Source organism: Phocoena sinus, chromosome 4 (genome assembly GCF_008692025.1).
Source record: "Phocoena sinus isolate mPhoSin1 chromosome 4, mPhoSin1.pri, whole genome shotgun sequence".
Lineage (NCBI taxonomy): Eukaryota > Metazoa > Chordata > Mammalia > Artiodactyla > Phocoenidae > Phocoena > Phocoena sinus.
In genome coordinates this window covers 66,500,561-66,515,193 of record NC_045766.1, presented here as the reverse complement: position 1 = coordinate 66,515,193, position 14,633 = coordinate 66,500,561, and the positions used below count along the sequence as shown (strand labels likewise).

General features: G+C 38.1%; 1 protein-coding gene across 4 annotated transcripts in view; it reads right to left on the bottom strand.

Annotated features, from left to right (window-relative positions):
• Positions 1 to 14,633, bottom strand: part of TP63 (tumor protein p63) — a 222,203-nt gene that overhangs the window by 81,812 nt on the left and 125,758 nt on the right. The window lies entirely within an intron of this gene.

Genomic DNA, 14,633 nt, shown 5'->3' with positions numbered 1-14,633 from the left:
CATCGGCAAAAAATCTTTTCTGTGTTAATGTCAGAGAGGGGAAGTGATTTGCTCAAGCATCGGCTAATAAGCAAAGAGTAGGGATTTTGAAACCAAATCTTCCGATTCCAAGTCCAGGGCCCTGCCAACACCATCACACCTGTCAGCCTGATAAGATAATTCAAGTCATTCCTGAGTCAAATTGGACACATTTCCAGAAGGGGCCACCAGCCTGTGTACCATTTTCCCTTTGTGAAATCTTCTGACACGTGGAAACCTCACTGTTTCTTCAAGTTAGCAACAGGAAAACAAATGAAAAGCAAAAAAAAAAGGCAGTCCTGTGGGTACATATTTTATAAAGGAAATGAGGAGTCTGGCTCTTCAACTGAAACATAACAGAGTCCCAGATTAAGTCAAACTACAGAGAAGAACAAACTCACGAAGAAACGGATGCTTGAAAACAATTTTAATTCAACTTTAAGCGTAAGAAAATGATTTTACTAAACTTTAAGTATTTCACATGGGGAGGAGAAAGGACTCTGCCATTCCATTCAGTCCAGAGAGCATCTGTCTAAATGTTAACGGTTGCATGCCCATTCCATTACATGTATGCATTCGCATTCCACTGCCGAATGCCATGTCCCCATTTGCTCTTCAAATAACTATTAATCTCTTTACACTTATCCCCCTGCTGACAAGAGCAGCTGTTAGTCTCGCCTTCCCTCCCCTCTGACTTCCACAGCTCCTAGGCCTGTCCTCCATCTTTAGCTTCCCCTCTTGACAGGTGAGGCAAACTGCAGGTGAGACAGCTGTGAGAGACAAAACTAAAACCTGAGGCCCGGACGAAGGCGTACACACCCCTGGCTGAATGAAAGCTCTTAGGTGTCCAAGCCTGCGGCAACAGCCTAGAAAGGGGATTGAAATTATTATTTGTGTTCAAGTTAAGGGTCAGTATACAAAGCACTCCTGAGCGTCCTGTAGGAATCAGATAATGCTCCCAGAGGCACGTGCTTCCCTAGAGCAGTACAATTAGGGAGGTAGCCGCCCCTGACAAAGGGGACAAAGAAATTCGCCAGGCACTTTCTCACAGGCAGTAAAAAGCCTGTGGGGCCAACCCTTTCCTCCTCCTTCTAGCTACACAGAATGGAACAAGCTAATTGTGCGCTTGGAAGAGAACAAAGAAACATGGCCCTTTGAATTTTTTTTTCCAATAAATGTAAAGAGAAAAGTTTGGGGACCCAGCTTTAAAAGCCAGTGAGTAAACACTCAGTGCTGCTTGAAGGACATAAGAGAAATGGAAACTCCATTTACCTCAGGGGTACAAAGACGACGTCCCTGGGACAGCAGTGAGACTGAACATATGAGGTGGCACCAAAGAAGCAGAAACTGTATTTCAAGCCATTAATAGGTGTTGATGGCTATGCTTCTACATGCCATAATTTTTAATCCCAAAAAGTTCGGGTGAAATATTTTCTTCACAATAGGATTTGCTTCCAGGGCTGACGCCTCACTTTATATAATGTAAAACTAGATTTCTCAGGTTTGAGCAAAGAGCTGCTGACTATTCAAGAAAAAAATGGGAAAACATATTTCATTTTAAGCTTTCCTCAAATTCTACTTTAAAGAAACAAAAGCTAAGTAGTATACTCAATTGTCTTTAAAAAAAAAAAAAAAAAGCATAAAAACAACACTAACTTTGAATTAACTAGCCTGAAACACACAGCAACAAACCCACCAAAGTAAGAATTGTATGATTAGAAATCTTCTTGCAGACTTTCCATGGCCTTATTAAAAATTTATATCATAAACCTGCCATAGGAATTCGTACATTTGAAGTTAATTTTAAAAGCATTTAGTCGACAACGACCAAAAGAGTTTCTTATTTGCTTATTTCTTTGATTTGAAGACAGTGGACGTGTTGACAAAGTACAATTAGAGGCAGAGGGCAGACCAGCACAGCCAAGGAGAACAAGTGTTAGGTAGGTAGGACCAGCAAAATAATTCACAGCGCCCATCGCAAAATGAAAACACAGGGCCTCTTGTTCATAAATTATTAAGAGTTTCATAAGGGGGGGAGCAGAACATTAAACAAAGCACAGGGCCCTTTCATGACTGCGAACTTTGCAGCCTATGAAGCTAGCTCTGTGCCAGGTTAATGTGAATAATATTTATTTCTTCTTTTCCACCAAAGTGAAGCTGGCGGGATGAAGGAAGCAGTACCTGTACCCCTTGTTTACTTCAGTAGTTCCAGAAACACAGAAGGGAGAAATTTGTGTTTTGCTGGGATGCTAATGAGATGCCTATTTATGACGACAAGTAAAATAGTCTCCAAAGTTAAAACACGACACTCGTGTGAGTACCAAAAAGTGCCCTGAGAAGGACTCTGTGGGGTCCTCTGTGTCCCATGTGTTTCTTATGCAACAAAAGCTATTAGAACATTTGAAATGTAATAGGAAGTAGATTGTCCCTTTCCAGCAATAAGGTACCTTGATGTTCGAATAAGCTTAACATACTCTATAGGGACTCAGTGAATGAATGAACAGTGTTGTATATCTACCCTATCATGTCTGAAAGAGGAGACAGTCTTTTCTCCACAACATATAAAAGGTGAAAATGAACACGATTTGCCTGATATCTGTTATAAGCCTGATAAAGTAAAACAGTGGATTTCCTTTGAATTCGAACAGATGCTTCAGTTCCTATAAAATAACTTTGAAATAGAAGACACTGCCTGGACCCTAGAAAATTACCAACATCTGTAGCTGAAACGTACTCAACTTCATCACAAACTAGCTGATCTGCCCACAGAAAGGATAAAACACACCTTGGTCACAGAAACTTCATATACTCCGGGTAATCACAGAACACTCTGGGGGGTGTTCTAAAACATGGAGCTGGTATGGTAAGTGTAGGGATACCAGGGGCTGAATCTCAAACTGCCTGCTTTCACCATTAGGAAAGAGCAAGTATAACTACCATTCCCAAATATAGAAACAGGGTTTCCTTGTTGTTTGTTTTTCTCCTCCCGTAAGTTCTTTCGCATACCCATAGTCATCTACAGACTGATTTATTTCTTCAGTTTTGATGATTAGTATTAAAATGGCAATAAAGAATAGGGATTTCTCCTGACTGGTCGTTGTTTTAAAAGCGTACTATATAAATGCAGTTGCTTTAGTTTCGTTTTATTTTTCCTTCCTGGGTTACATTGTTAAATGATCTTAAATTCTGAATATACTGTGGGCCTGAATTTTCTTCTCATCAGCTCAGCAATAACGTATATCAGTATATATCACTGTAAACAAAACTTAATATTGAATTAATATTGAATATAAACCTGGGTTTATACCTAATTAAAGTTGACTCTGTAATTACTTTCCTGTAAAATAGTTTAACATCAAAAAAGAATTCCAATCAAGCCATATGACCAGTGCAATGAAACAGGAACATAGATATAATTTGCATTTCTGAAAATCTCTCTCCTCCAATGTATCTGTGTAAGAGAAATTTTATAAGTTCTTTTTGTCGCCTTTCTTAGCTATTACTATCTGTAATAGCTAATTTATGGCAACGATAGTCAATAATATATGGCAAGAGATTAATAAAAAATGGGAATGCAGACCACATCAGGCATAGGAGAGGTTACTTTGGAAACATATAATCAATTTATTTACCTCAATTCAAATGGATCCTTGTCACAGGAAACAATAACTTGCCCAAATTTCATGTGAAAAAATTTATGTTTATAATCCTTGACTGACTGTTAGAGATGGCTAGGGAATTAAACATTCTTCAGTGCTCCTTCGATTCGTGAATGGATTCTAGTAATGCAGAAGAACTCTGAACTTAGACTTGGGTAACGTGGGGTTTAAGGCCCAACACTGCCGCTAATTTGCCATCTACCCCTGGGCAACGTACTTAAACAACCTGGACCTTAGTTTGCTATAAAGTAAAATCTGTATAAAATTGAGGAGATTGAATCTGATGATCAAACATAAATGGTGCACCAGTCCTAACATTTTTCTAGGGATGACCATTCTCATCTACAATACTATGTAAAAATAATGCCATGAGGTTGCTTTCAAAAAAATGAGATAACTGTTTTTTTGGGGGTTTTTTGTTTTTTTTTTCTTCATACAGATTTGCCAGACCAAACCTACAAATCCAAATTATTTCAGGCAGCATATATAGTTTCCTCAGCTAATAAAACCTTTCACCTCAGGCTTCATGGAAGAGCTTTCTGAACACTCTAAAGCCCCTCCTGGGAAAAGAAAACAGCTTTCTTCATGACCCTGGCTTTGCAAAGCATCCATTGGATTATGCTCTAGCAGACAGTACTACATTTTTATCCCCAAATATTGGCAGAATAGTGACTTTTAAACAAGCACTGCCTGAGGGAGAAATGCTTGTCATTTTTTAGCCTTCTACCACCTGCCTCACCTCAAAGAATGATGGTTTGTTTTATGCTAGAATTAAACACAATTGATTGAATGTGCTTCATTTGAGGTCAAGAAGATATTTGGATTCTAATGTTAAATTAAAGCACCATCTTTTCACCTTAAGAATGTATTCAGCATCGCGTTTTTCTCAAAACCAGGTTTTGTTAGATATAAAATATTTCACTTCTTTTGTCTTCCAAATGATCCTAGAAAGTGAGTGGAGGTAAAATATACTCATACCTTACAACGAACAAAATGTAAAAATAAAGCATTAAACCCCACAGCCTAGAAAGACAGCCTGCAAAGAGTTTACTAGAATGTGTTATGCTCTGACACAAAGTGTCAAGATTCCTCTGAGGTCCAAGATCCCATAACTTAGGAGAGAGCTCCCTAAAAGCTCCAGCCAAGGCTGACAAGGGCAGGTGAGACAAATAAATACAAAGTTGGCTAATCAGGTAGACAACAGTGTCAACAAATATTAGCCATAGTACTTGAAAAGCTAGGAAGTGTAAAACGTAGAGAAGCTAGAACTCAATCCAAATTTAGCTAAATTACACTGTGTAGAGCTCAATTAAGGAAAAATAAACTTTAAATTCTATGATTTCATTAAGTACTCCCTTTTAGTAATAATGACAAATAAATAAAATTATAATCAAGAGCATCTCAATTCTAAGAAAACCTGACCTCACCATTACATACCAAGGAAGCATTGGGCTTAGCAGAAAGGTATAATTTAATATTCAGTAATTCTTGATCAAAATAATAGGGAAAAGTATACAGAGTTTCAGTTTCTTTAAAGTGAACCAGGAGTTATTTATTAAAGTTGGGTCAAAAATGTGTTTGAGGAAAGTTTCAATCTATAACAATCCCTGTCTTAATAGTTTTTTAAGCAGACATGGTAATGCTAAGAGAAGAAAGTACACAGTAATGGAGATCTTTAGAGATGGGTTTTACCATCTATATGGAAAGCATACCATGGTCACTTTAGAAGATTCATCAATAATGCTTTGCTGGTTTTTAAAGTGGGTTTAAAATATATAAAAATAACTTTGATAATGTATCTGTCTAAACCATATAAGAAATTATGACTTAAAACACTGGGGTGATTAAATGTGATTAATGTTTTATCACAGGAGGTAGTTTTGCTCACCGTGATATGAAACTGAAGACATATCAATTTCAATAAAATAATGGTGACCATCAAGATTAAAAAAGTCTGAACCCTATTTAGCATCCATATTTTAATCCTCTGGGAGAAGAATCTTAGCTGTTACTACTACTACTATCACTCCTCCTCCTCTGCTACCACCACTAAGTTCTCTCTGAGTCTTACTATGTTCCTCAGTGTTTAAGTGCTTTGCACATATTTACTCATTTAATTCTAATGAGTTAAGTGGAATTATTATCCCACGTTTTACACATATTTTACAGATGAGGAAACTGAAGCTCCACAAGATGAAGTGCTCAGGGTAGTAAGTGACAGAGCTCCCAGATGTGAAACCAGTCAATCTGTCTTGAGATTTACCCACTTTCTTAAGTATCCTTCACTCGGAGTCACTCAGATTTCTGCTTGGAATATTTATGTAAGAGTTACAGTCCCAGAGATAAACCCACGCACGTATGGTCAACTAATCTATGACAAAGGAGGCAAGGATATACAATGGAGAAAAGTCTCTTCAATAAGTGGTGCTGGGAAAACTGGACAGCTGCATGTAAAAGAATGAAATTACAACACTCCCAAACACCATACACAAAAATAAACTCAAAATAGATTAAAGACCTAAATGTAAGACGGGATGCTATAAAACTCTTAGAGGAAAACATAGGAAGAACTCTCTCTGACATAAATCATGGCAAGATCTTTTTTGACCCACCTCCTAGAGTAATGGAAATGAAAATAAAAATAAACAAATGGGACCTAACGGAACTTAAAAGCTTTTGCACAGCAAAGGAAACTATAAACAAGATGAAAAGACAACCCTCAGAATGGGAGAAAACATTTGCAAACGAATCAACAGACAAAGGATTAATCTCCAAAATATATAAACAGCTCATGCAGCTCAACAACAAAGAAACAAACAACCAAATCACAAAATGGGCAGAAGACCTCAATAGACATTTCTCCAAAGAAGACATACAGGTGGCCAAGAGGCACATGAAAAGCTGCTCAACATCACTAATTATTAAAGAAATGCAAATCGAAACTACAATGAGGTATCACCTCACACCTGTCAGAATGACCATCATCAAAAAGTCTACAAACAATAAATGCTGGAGAGAGTGTGGAGAAAAGGGAACCCTCTTGCACTGTTGGTGGGAATGTAAATTGATACAGCCACTATGGAGAACAGTATGGAGGTTCCTTAAAAGACTAAAACTAGAATTACCATATGACCCAGCAATACCACTACTGGGCATATACCCAGAGAAAACCACAACTCAAGAAGACACATGCAGCCCAATGTTCATTGTGGCACTATTTACAATAGCCAGGACATGGAAGCAACCTAAGTGTCCACTGACAGATGAATGGATAAAGAAGATGTGGTACATATATACAATGGAATATTATTCAGCCATAAAAAGGAATGAAATTGGGTCATTTGTAGAGACATGGATGGACCTAGAGACTGTCATACAGAGTGAAGTAAGTCAGAAAGGGAAAAACAAATATCGTATATTAACGCATATATGTGGAATCTAGAAAAATGGTACAGATGAACAGGTGTGCAAGGTAGAAATAGAGACATAGATGTAGAGAACAAATGTATGGACACCAAGGGGAGAAAGCGGGCGGGGGCAGTGGTGTGTGGTGGTGGTGGTGTGATGAATTGGGAGTGTGGGATTGACATATATACACTAATATATATAAAATGGATAACTAATAAGAACCTGCTGTATTAAAAAAATAAAATAAAATTCAAAAGAAAAAGATAAATAAGAGTTACACTCAATGAAAGCATACTTATTTTATACGTAAAGAAAATATTTTCCACTCGTTAAAGACAGTATATAAAACTTCAGCCATTCTTTTGGAGACCCAGCTCCTTGGAGCTAGCACCAGAAACTCCCTGAAGATCTGATCATGCCACCCTCATGCTTGAACACATTGAGCAGGTTTCTAATCTCTTAGAACACAAGCCTCAAATCTCTAAACTGCCCTACACCATACTATTTGAAACCGTCCTCTTTGCTCACTAAAGAATGGCATTCCTTCAGTTTTTCAAAGGCAAACGTCTTCAGTCCTCAAGCCTTTTGCACCTGCAGGCTGTTTCCCAACTCATCTTTCAGTTTTAGCTTCAATGTCATTTCCAAGTCAAAACCTTCCTGGAGGGCCCAGATAGGTATTCTTGGTTTCACACGGTCAGGGCACAGTAACTTTCCCCTTTGTATCACATAATTATAATTGAAAATTAATTATCTGTATAAGTACTTTTTTTTTTTTTTGGTACGCAGGCCTCTCAATTTTGTGGCCTCTCCCGTTGCGGAGCACAGGCTCCGGATGCGCAGGCTCAGCGGCCATGGCTCACGGGCCCAGCCGCTCCACGGCATGTGGGATCTTCCCGGACCGGGACACGAACCCGTGTCCCCTGCATCGGCAGGCGGACTCTCAACCACTGCGCCACCAGGGAAGCCCCTGTATAAGTACTTTTTAATGTTGCTCTTCTCTGCTAAACAATTATGAGAGGTGATATCTGTTTAGTGCTGAGTATAATATCTGCAACCATGCCTGGGACATAGTAGGTGTTCAGCAAATATTAAAGAATAAATGCAAAACATTTCAAAATAAAAATCACCTTCGGAAAGTATATTTTATTCTAACTCAACTATGACCCAAACAAGTATTGCTTTTTTACTCTGAAGTAAGTCTGTCTCCAAATCAGAGTCGCCTCTTTACATACTACTGCCCTTGAATGTCACAGTGCATCTCCAAATAATCTCAGTGACCTTTACTTTGTGTTTTGATTTGTTCTGGTAGGTGAGAATTGTGCTTTTAGCTTCAGCTGTTATGGGAACTAGTAGCAGAATAGCCAGTCCTGTCACTCACAAGGCCATGAGTAATACTTGGTAGTTCACACCTAGCTGGGAAGTTTATTAATGAGCTTCTACTTCCTTGAAATAAACACATACACATTTTTGTGCCAAGGCAGTGTTTCTTACCTGATGGTCTAGATTTTGTTTCTCATGCATCTAGGTCAGCAATAAGAATAAAAATCTTTGTGGTCATATAATGATTTACTTCCTGCAGATAGAGAAACCACCCAGACACAAGCCTCGAGTAAGATGTTAGTTTCTGATAGAGAGGCCACAAAATTGGTCCCTCCCTCTCTAATTTCCATGATTTTCTGCCCAGTTAGCTAGAATTCAGTTTAGAAGAATGCCATAATTAAGGGCTTACAAAAGTATGTTTTAAGGAACTGAGATTGTAGTTTATCAGACTTACAAAGCATTTCTTGTAAATGGTCTAAATTCATGACTTCATTTCCCAGACTTTATAACACACACACACACACACACACACACACACACACACACACACACACACACAGGTTGAAACACTAGCCTTTATTTGCAAATGGAAAACTAAAACATGAAATAAGGACTATACTACTCAATCTGTACATATTCAAATGGGGAACACTGTTTTTAAAGTTCTAATTTGCTTTTGCTTGTCAAGTTCTTTGCTGATTGCTACACTTTTCATTTTATTTGAGATAAAGTTTTCAGTGACTTACTATGCTTTGTAATTAGACATGGTGACTTATGTAACATTGAAGTGTTCCTTTAAGATTCACTTTTAACTGCAAAATAAGACCAAAGTTTCCAGCTATGCCAAAGACATGCCTTACTTTGAAAAGACACTCATCTATTCATTTCATTCTATTTACCCCATTATGAAAGTAACAATCCATCAATCAGTTTAATAATTACAACAGCTCATTAGTGTCTTATTTGGACAGAAAAAAAAAAAAAAACCTGGGGCACCACGTTTAAGAACAAAATGACTTAAAGTTTTCTCAGGCATCCTTTAGTAATAACACCATAGAAAATAAAATGTGAAAGTGTTTGCAAATCATCAAGCTTATTCACCTAGAGCAAACCACCCACATCCCTGGTGATGATTGAGAGACATCAGGAGACAAAATGAATGAAGGGAATGGTGTGGAAGCAAGTAAACACATTTAAAAAGTGAGTACAAAACGAGATAAAAATCTAATCGGTTCCGTTTTGTAGAAAAATCAAACAAATTCCCTGTCCTCCCGAGTAATCAATTAAGTGAAAGCAGTACACTTTACACTGTTTACCTCTGCTAGAGAACAAGTCATTCCTTACTCAGGAAACTGCCCTGTGTTTCAAAACCTTTCTTGCCACTTGAAATAGAATGGAAATAAATATCTGGACTCATTAAAAAAAAAAAAAAAGTCTTACAAGATGTCAGAGAAAACCATATGATTCAGAACATCCAGGCGGAGACCAGGCTGCTTTGCTTTCTGTACAGATCAGTTACAAACAGCCATTTCTGTAGGTATTTATGCCACATTTTTATCTGAAGATAGCCCTCCGAGCAGCAGCAACAGACGCATGCTTCCGTCACATTCAGGAATATTATTTGGTGACCCCGGGGAGGATACAGAGATAAATACCACATATCCTCTACCCTCCAACAGTTTCCAGTCCAGAGACCGGGAGACCAATGAGGGAGGAACAGAGAAGTACAAAGAGTTCAGAGGAAGTCGGGTGATTCTGAATGGGGGGGTGGGGGGGCGGTGGAATCTGAGACATTTTTAAGAGTGAAGCAGGCCCCTAGCAAGGCTTTAAAAACTGGAAAGGATCTGACCTGAAGGTAAATATTTGAGGGGTAGAGCTGGCGTATAGAAAGAAGGCAGGAAAAGTAACTTCTCTGAATTCTCACTATTCTGATTTTCAGGCTTTCAAGCACTTTGGGATTATCTACTGAAATAATTTCCCAGGCCTAAGGCTTATTGTGGGCTTTCTACTTTACCCAGTGTTACTAACGTTTCTCTCTGTGTAGATCTTGTGGAGTCCTCAACTTTAGTCTGGTGACAGAGTCTCAAATGGTCTATTCAAAAGTAATCAAGCCATTCCCAAAACATCTGATGTTGCCCTTTGAGAGAGTAATGGTTTTCCTTTTAATTCTGATTCCATCAATAGAGTGACACTAATCCAGACTGATTTGAGTAAACAGGGCATATTCCCCATTGTCTCTGTGATCTGAGAAAGAATGAACTTGAGAAAGATCGCTGCCTGGATTGGAAATGGCCCCTTTGGGTGTTTTGCGCAAGCTTAAAAGGAAAAAGAAAATGCCTGTACAGAGTTCTTTCCAAGGCAAGCTCACTTTGGGGGTGGTAATGCTCATAGGGGTATTATACTGAACTGCACCTATTAGTGGCTTTAGCAGCAATAAGAAAGTCGAACTATTTCTTTTGTAGTGTTTCCAGAAGAGCTGACGAGAGTGTTTCATAAATTTCCGCCCCTGGCAACACACCACAGCTTGACTCAAAATTCCCTCTTTCAGCTTTTATAAGGAAAACTTTTTTTTTTTTTGTCCCATTTAAGAAACACAGACAAGATGCAATTCAGATCACAAGTTTTGCATAAGATATCGGTTTACACTCTACACACATCCACTGACATTCCAAAAATGTTTTATTGTTGCCAGTTATTCCCTTAGCTAGAATCAACATGTGCTTTATCTTAACACTAGTTACTGAATTTTACATTGACAGGTAAGTACTATCTGGGGAAGCTATCTCAGAATTTACAGGACGGTTCAATTTTACTATGTCTTTGGAAAAGAGACTGAAACAGAATAAAGTTAGTCATTATTTCAAACATGAAATAAATTTAGAAAGAAGAACTTTCTAAGCCTTTTTTCCCGCAGAAAATGGAAAGGAATGCTTTGGGGATAGGATAGGGGTGCTACAATGTCAGACCAAATAAAAAAGTCAAATGTGCGGAAGCATAAGGTACTGTTTCTGAAAAGACCTTACAGACATTTTAGGTAACTAATCTTTTCTGCAAAGGAGGTTGAATAGCAACAGGGTCATCTGTGGAACTTCACTGCTTCCCCTAATATTTGCAGAGTTAAAGGCAGAACAAAACACATTTCAACAAAATTCACTTTGTGTTAGAAGAGGATTAAGCTTGGTAAGGACGAGAAAGGAATGAGATACAATCTTGGACATCCCCCCATATATCACAGAGCATCGTTCTCCCTCCTACCCATTCCCTTTGCCTTTAAATCAAGTGACTGAGTTACCTTCCCCAAGAACCTACCCTTGCCTACCCCACCATTATCTTTTAAATTGCCTACATTTTCTTCCTGGGTGAAATGGACGTGATGAAGGAGATTGTGGGAGGCGATGATATGAAGAGAAGTAAAGACATGCCTTCCCCCAATATTTTCTGTTCAAATCTTAAATGAAAATGTATATCCTTGTCCAAAGTGAAATTTGACAAATTTATGGCAAAGATTTTTAAATTTGTGATACCAAGATCTTGATTTTGTATTGTTATTGTTTTGGGGTAAATTGGGGGGGTTGTTTCTTAAATGATACATTCATATTCAGGTCTGCTCTATTATTTCCCAGTTGGGATTCTCAACTTGAACAAAAGTCATACTTGGCATATTGTGCCACATTTAGCTCCAGGATCACTATCTGCTTTTAGAGCAGTGATCAGGGAAGAGATTTGTCGCATCCTGATGCTAAGATGACTATTTAATAAGTAAAGTTAATCCTAATTAACATAGAAAATCAGTCTAGAGTTTGTTCCTAGCTTTGATTACTTTAAGTATGTAATTACCAAGTCCCTGTAAGAGCGAGACACCTTATCTACCTCTATAGAGGTCTAAGGAATGGGAACAGGAAACAATTAACTTTGCCCAGACCAAGCAATCATTTGGACTAATTTTTCTCCCTCCTTGCAGGATGACACTTGTCACTCCTAGAGCATGTAGAAAAAGTTTTGAATCTCGAATTCCGAACACTGCCCACGCTTTCAGAATATTCATGGGTTCTAGCTCTTAGTGAGATAAAAGCCCTTGCCATGTTTTCTTGCTGTTTCTTATAAAAGCTTTCCATTTTGACATACATATTAAACATAGATCAGTGTTTAAATCAACATTCTCTTTTCAAGTCAGTATAGCGTGCTCCTTCATTTGGTCCTGTGCAGTTATTCTTTGTATTTTTATTAATTTTCTACCTTCTACCCAGAATGACCTTCCTTCCTCTCCCTGTGGCTAAATTCTAGTTCTCAAACTATGTGAAATATTACCTTCGTCATGAGCAGGTTTGACCCATTTCGCTGTCTTTGAGAGTCTTTGGTGTCTCTTACCACATTCTGTTTTAAACTGGAGTCACTTATGAATACCTTACGTACACACTAGGATTGTGAATTTTCAGAGGCCAGTGGCTTGCAACTTACTTATTTCTGCTTTCCTTCCAGTGTCTGGCACAAGCACCGTCACTGCACTAAACTAGCTCTCAGTAAGTGTTGAGTTGTAAGGAAATGCTCCTTTTCGTGAGGGAAATAATCGAAATGATTTGTGGCTGGGATATCAAAGACACTGTACCTAGTTTATAACCAAATATATACTACTTTTTTTTATTTTGGGGTGGGGAGTGGGGAGAAATAATAAAATAAATAGTGGATCTTTACTTACAGGATGACCATACATTTTATCTTCGAAATGGAACACTTTTGGAAAATAAAAGGGGTGCTATTAATAATTACACTTAAATAGCAAGAGTAAATAGGGACAAACCAAGACCAATAGTGCCCAACTTCTCTATGGCAGGAACCATAGCTATTAAAGAGAGCTATGGCAGGGAAAACACAAGTTTCATGAGACTTTAGAAACAATCCATTTCTACCCTTTCGAAAGGTTCCAGAGAAGTGATGAATATTCTTACAAAACGAGCACCCAATGTGCGGTTCAGAGAAATGCATTTTTATACTTCTAGGCAGCCTTGAACAAAGCCATTTATCCCCCGCAAGTGCACCTTAGTGCAGCCCCAATTACACCATTCCTCTGTTTAAAACCTTTCCATGGTTTATCATTGCCACTATATTAAATGTGTTACGGTGCTCCGTGAGCCGCTCTACCTTGCAATTCTCCCTTTACTTTCTAATTCTTTCATCCTTTCAGTTCCATCAGAACTATCTGACATTTCGGAGTACCCCAGTATTCACCCTACTTCTGTGCCTCTGCTGGCGCCTGTTTCTTCACCTGAAATCCCCCTTCCCTCTTTTATTTCTAAAACTTTAGAAAGTTCTACCTGTCCTTCCAAGTGTGTCTGCATCACACATATACATGTAGGCTTTTGTGATCCTCCTGCTTTGAGATACTCTCTTTCTCTTTGATCCTTTATATTCTCTTGCTCACATGTCTCATATGACACTTAAGATCTCTCCTGTATTAATTATAACTGTATGTATTCATTCCCCCTATGAACTGTAACTTATCAGTGTAGGAACGGTTTCTTACTCATTTTTGTATCCTATGTACCATCTTATATGTAACTGATGTTCAGTAAACATTTCTTTACGAAGAGTAAGTCTATAGTTCTTTTTCTAACCTACGTTTCTCTTCCTCAATACTACTCCTCGTGAATATTAACAAATTTCAACTTAATTCAAAGGTATAAGTGAAAATTATAAAATGTTTATAGAGATAACACATTAATAAGCCACAGGTCCCTATTTTCTTGTGCCTCCAAATTGTGTTCTTAAGAGAAGATCTGGAATAAGATTTAAGCTTAACTCTTGTATCAACTGTTTTACCTTGACATTTCAATCCATTCTCTTCCAGAACCAAAATCCACTACCCTACTGGACATCCTTCACAGGCAGCTCATTCCCTAAACTGACACTGAACAATAATGCTGTATCAGTCGTCTGACTTTTTGCTTATCATATATCTAAAAGAAAATTCTGAGTCCATTGGACTTGGAAAAACTTTCATTTTCAAGACAGTAAGACATTTATGGAAATAACCAAGTCATTTTCCACTGAGGTGTCTTTTGGGTATCTGTGTTCGCTCTTCCTTATCTACTGACATAAAACAATTAGAAGTTTAAAATGTATTCAACAGAGGAAAAGTTTAATTTCACACTGTTACTGTGAAGGGAGGATTTTTACCCATTCCTCTCTATCTCACAAGCACAAGTCCCTCCCAATGCAATTACATGCACC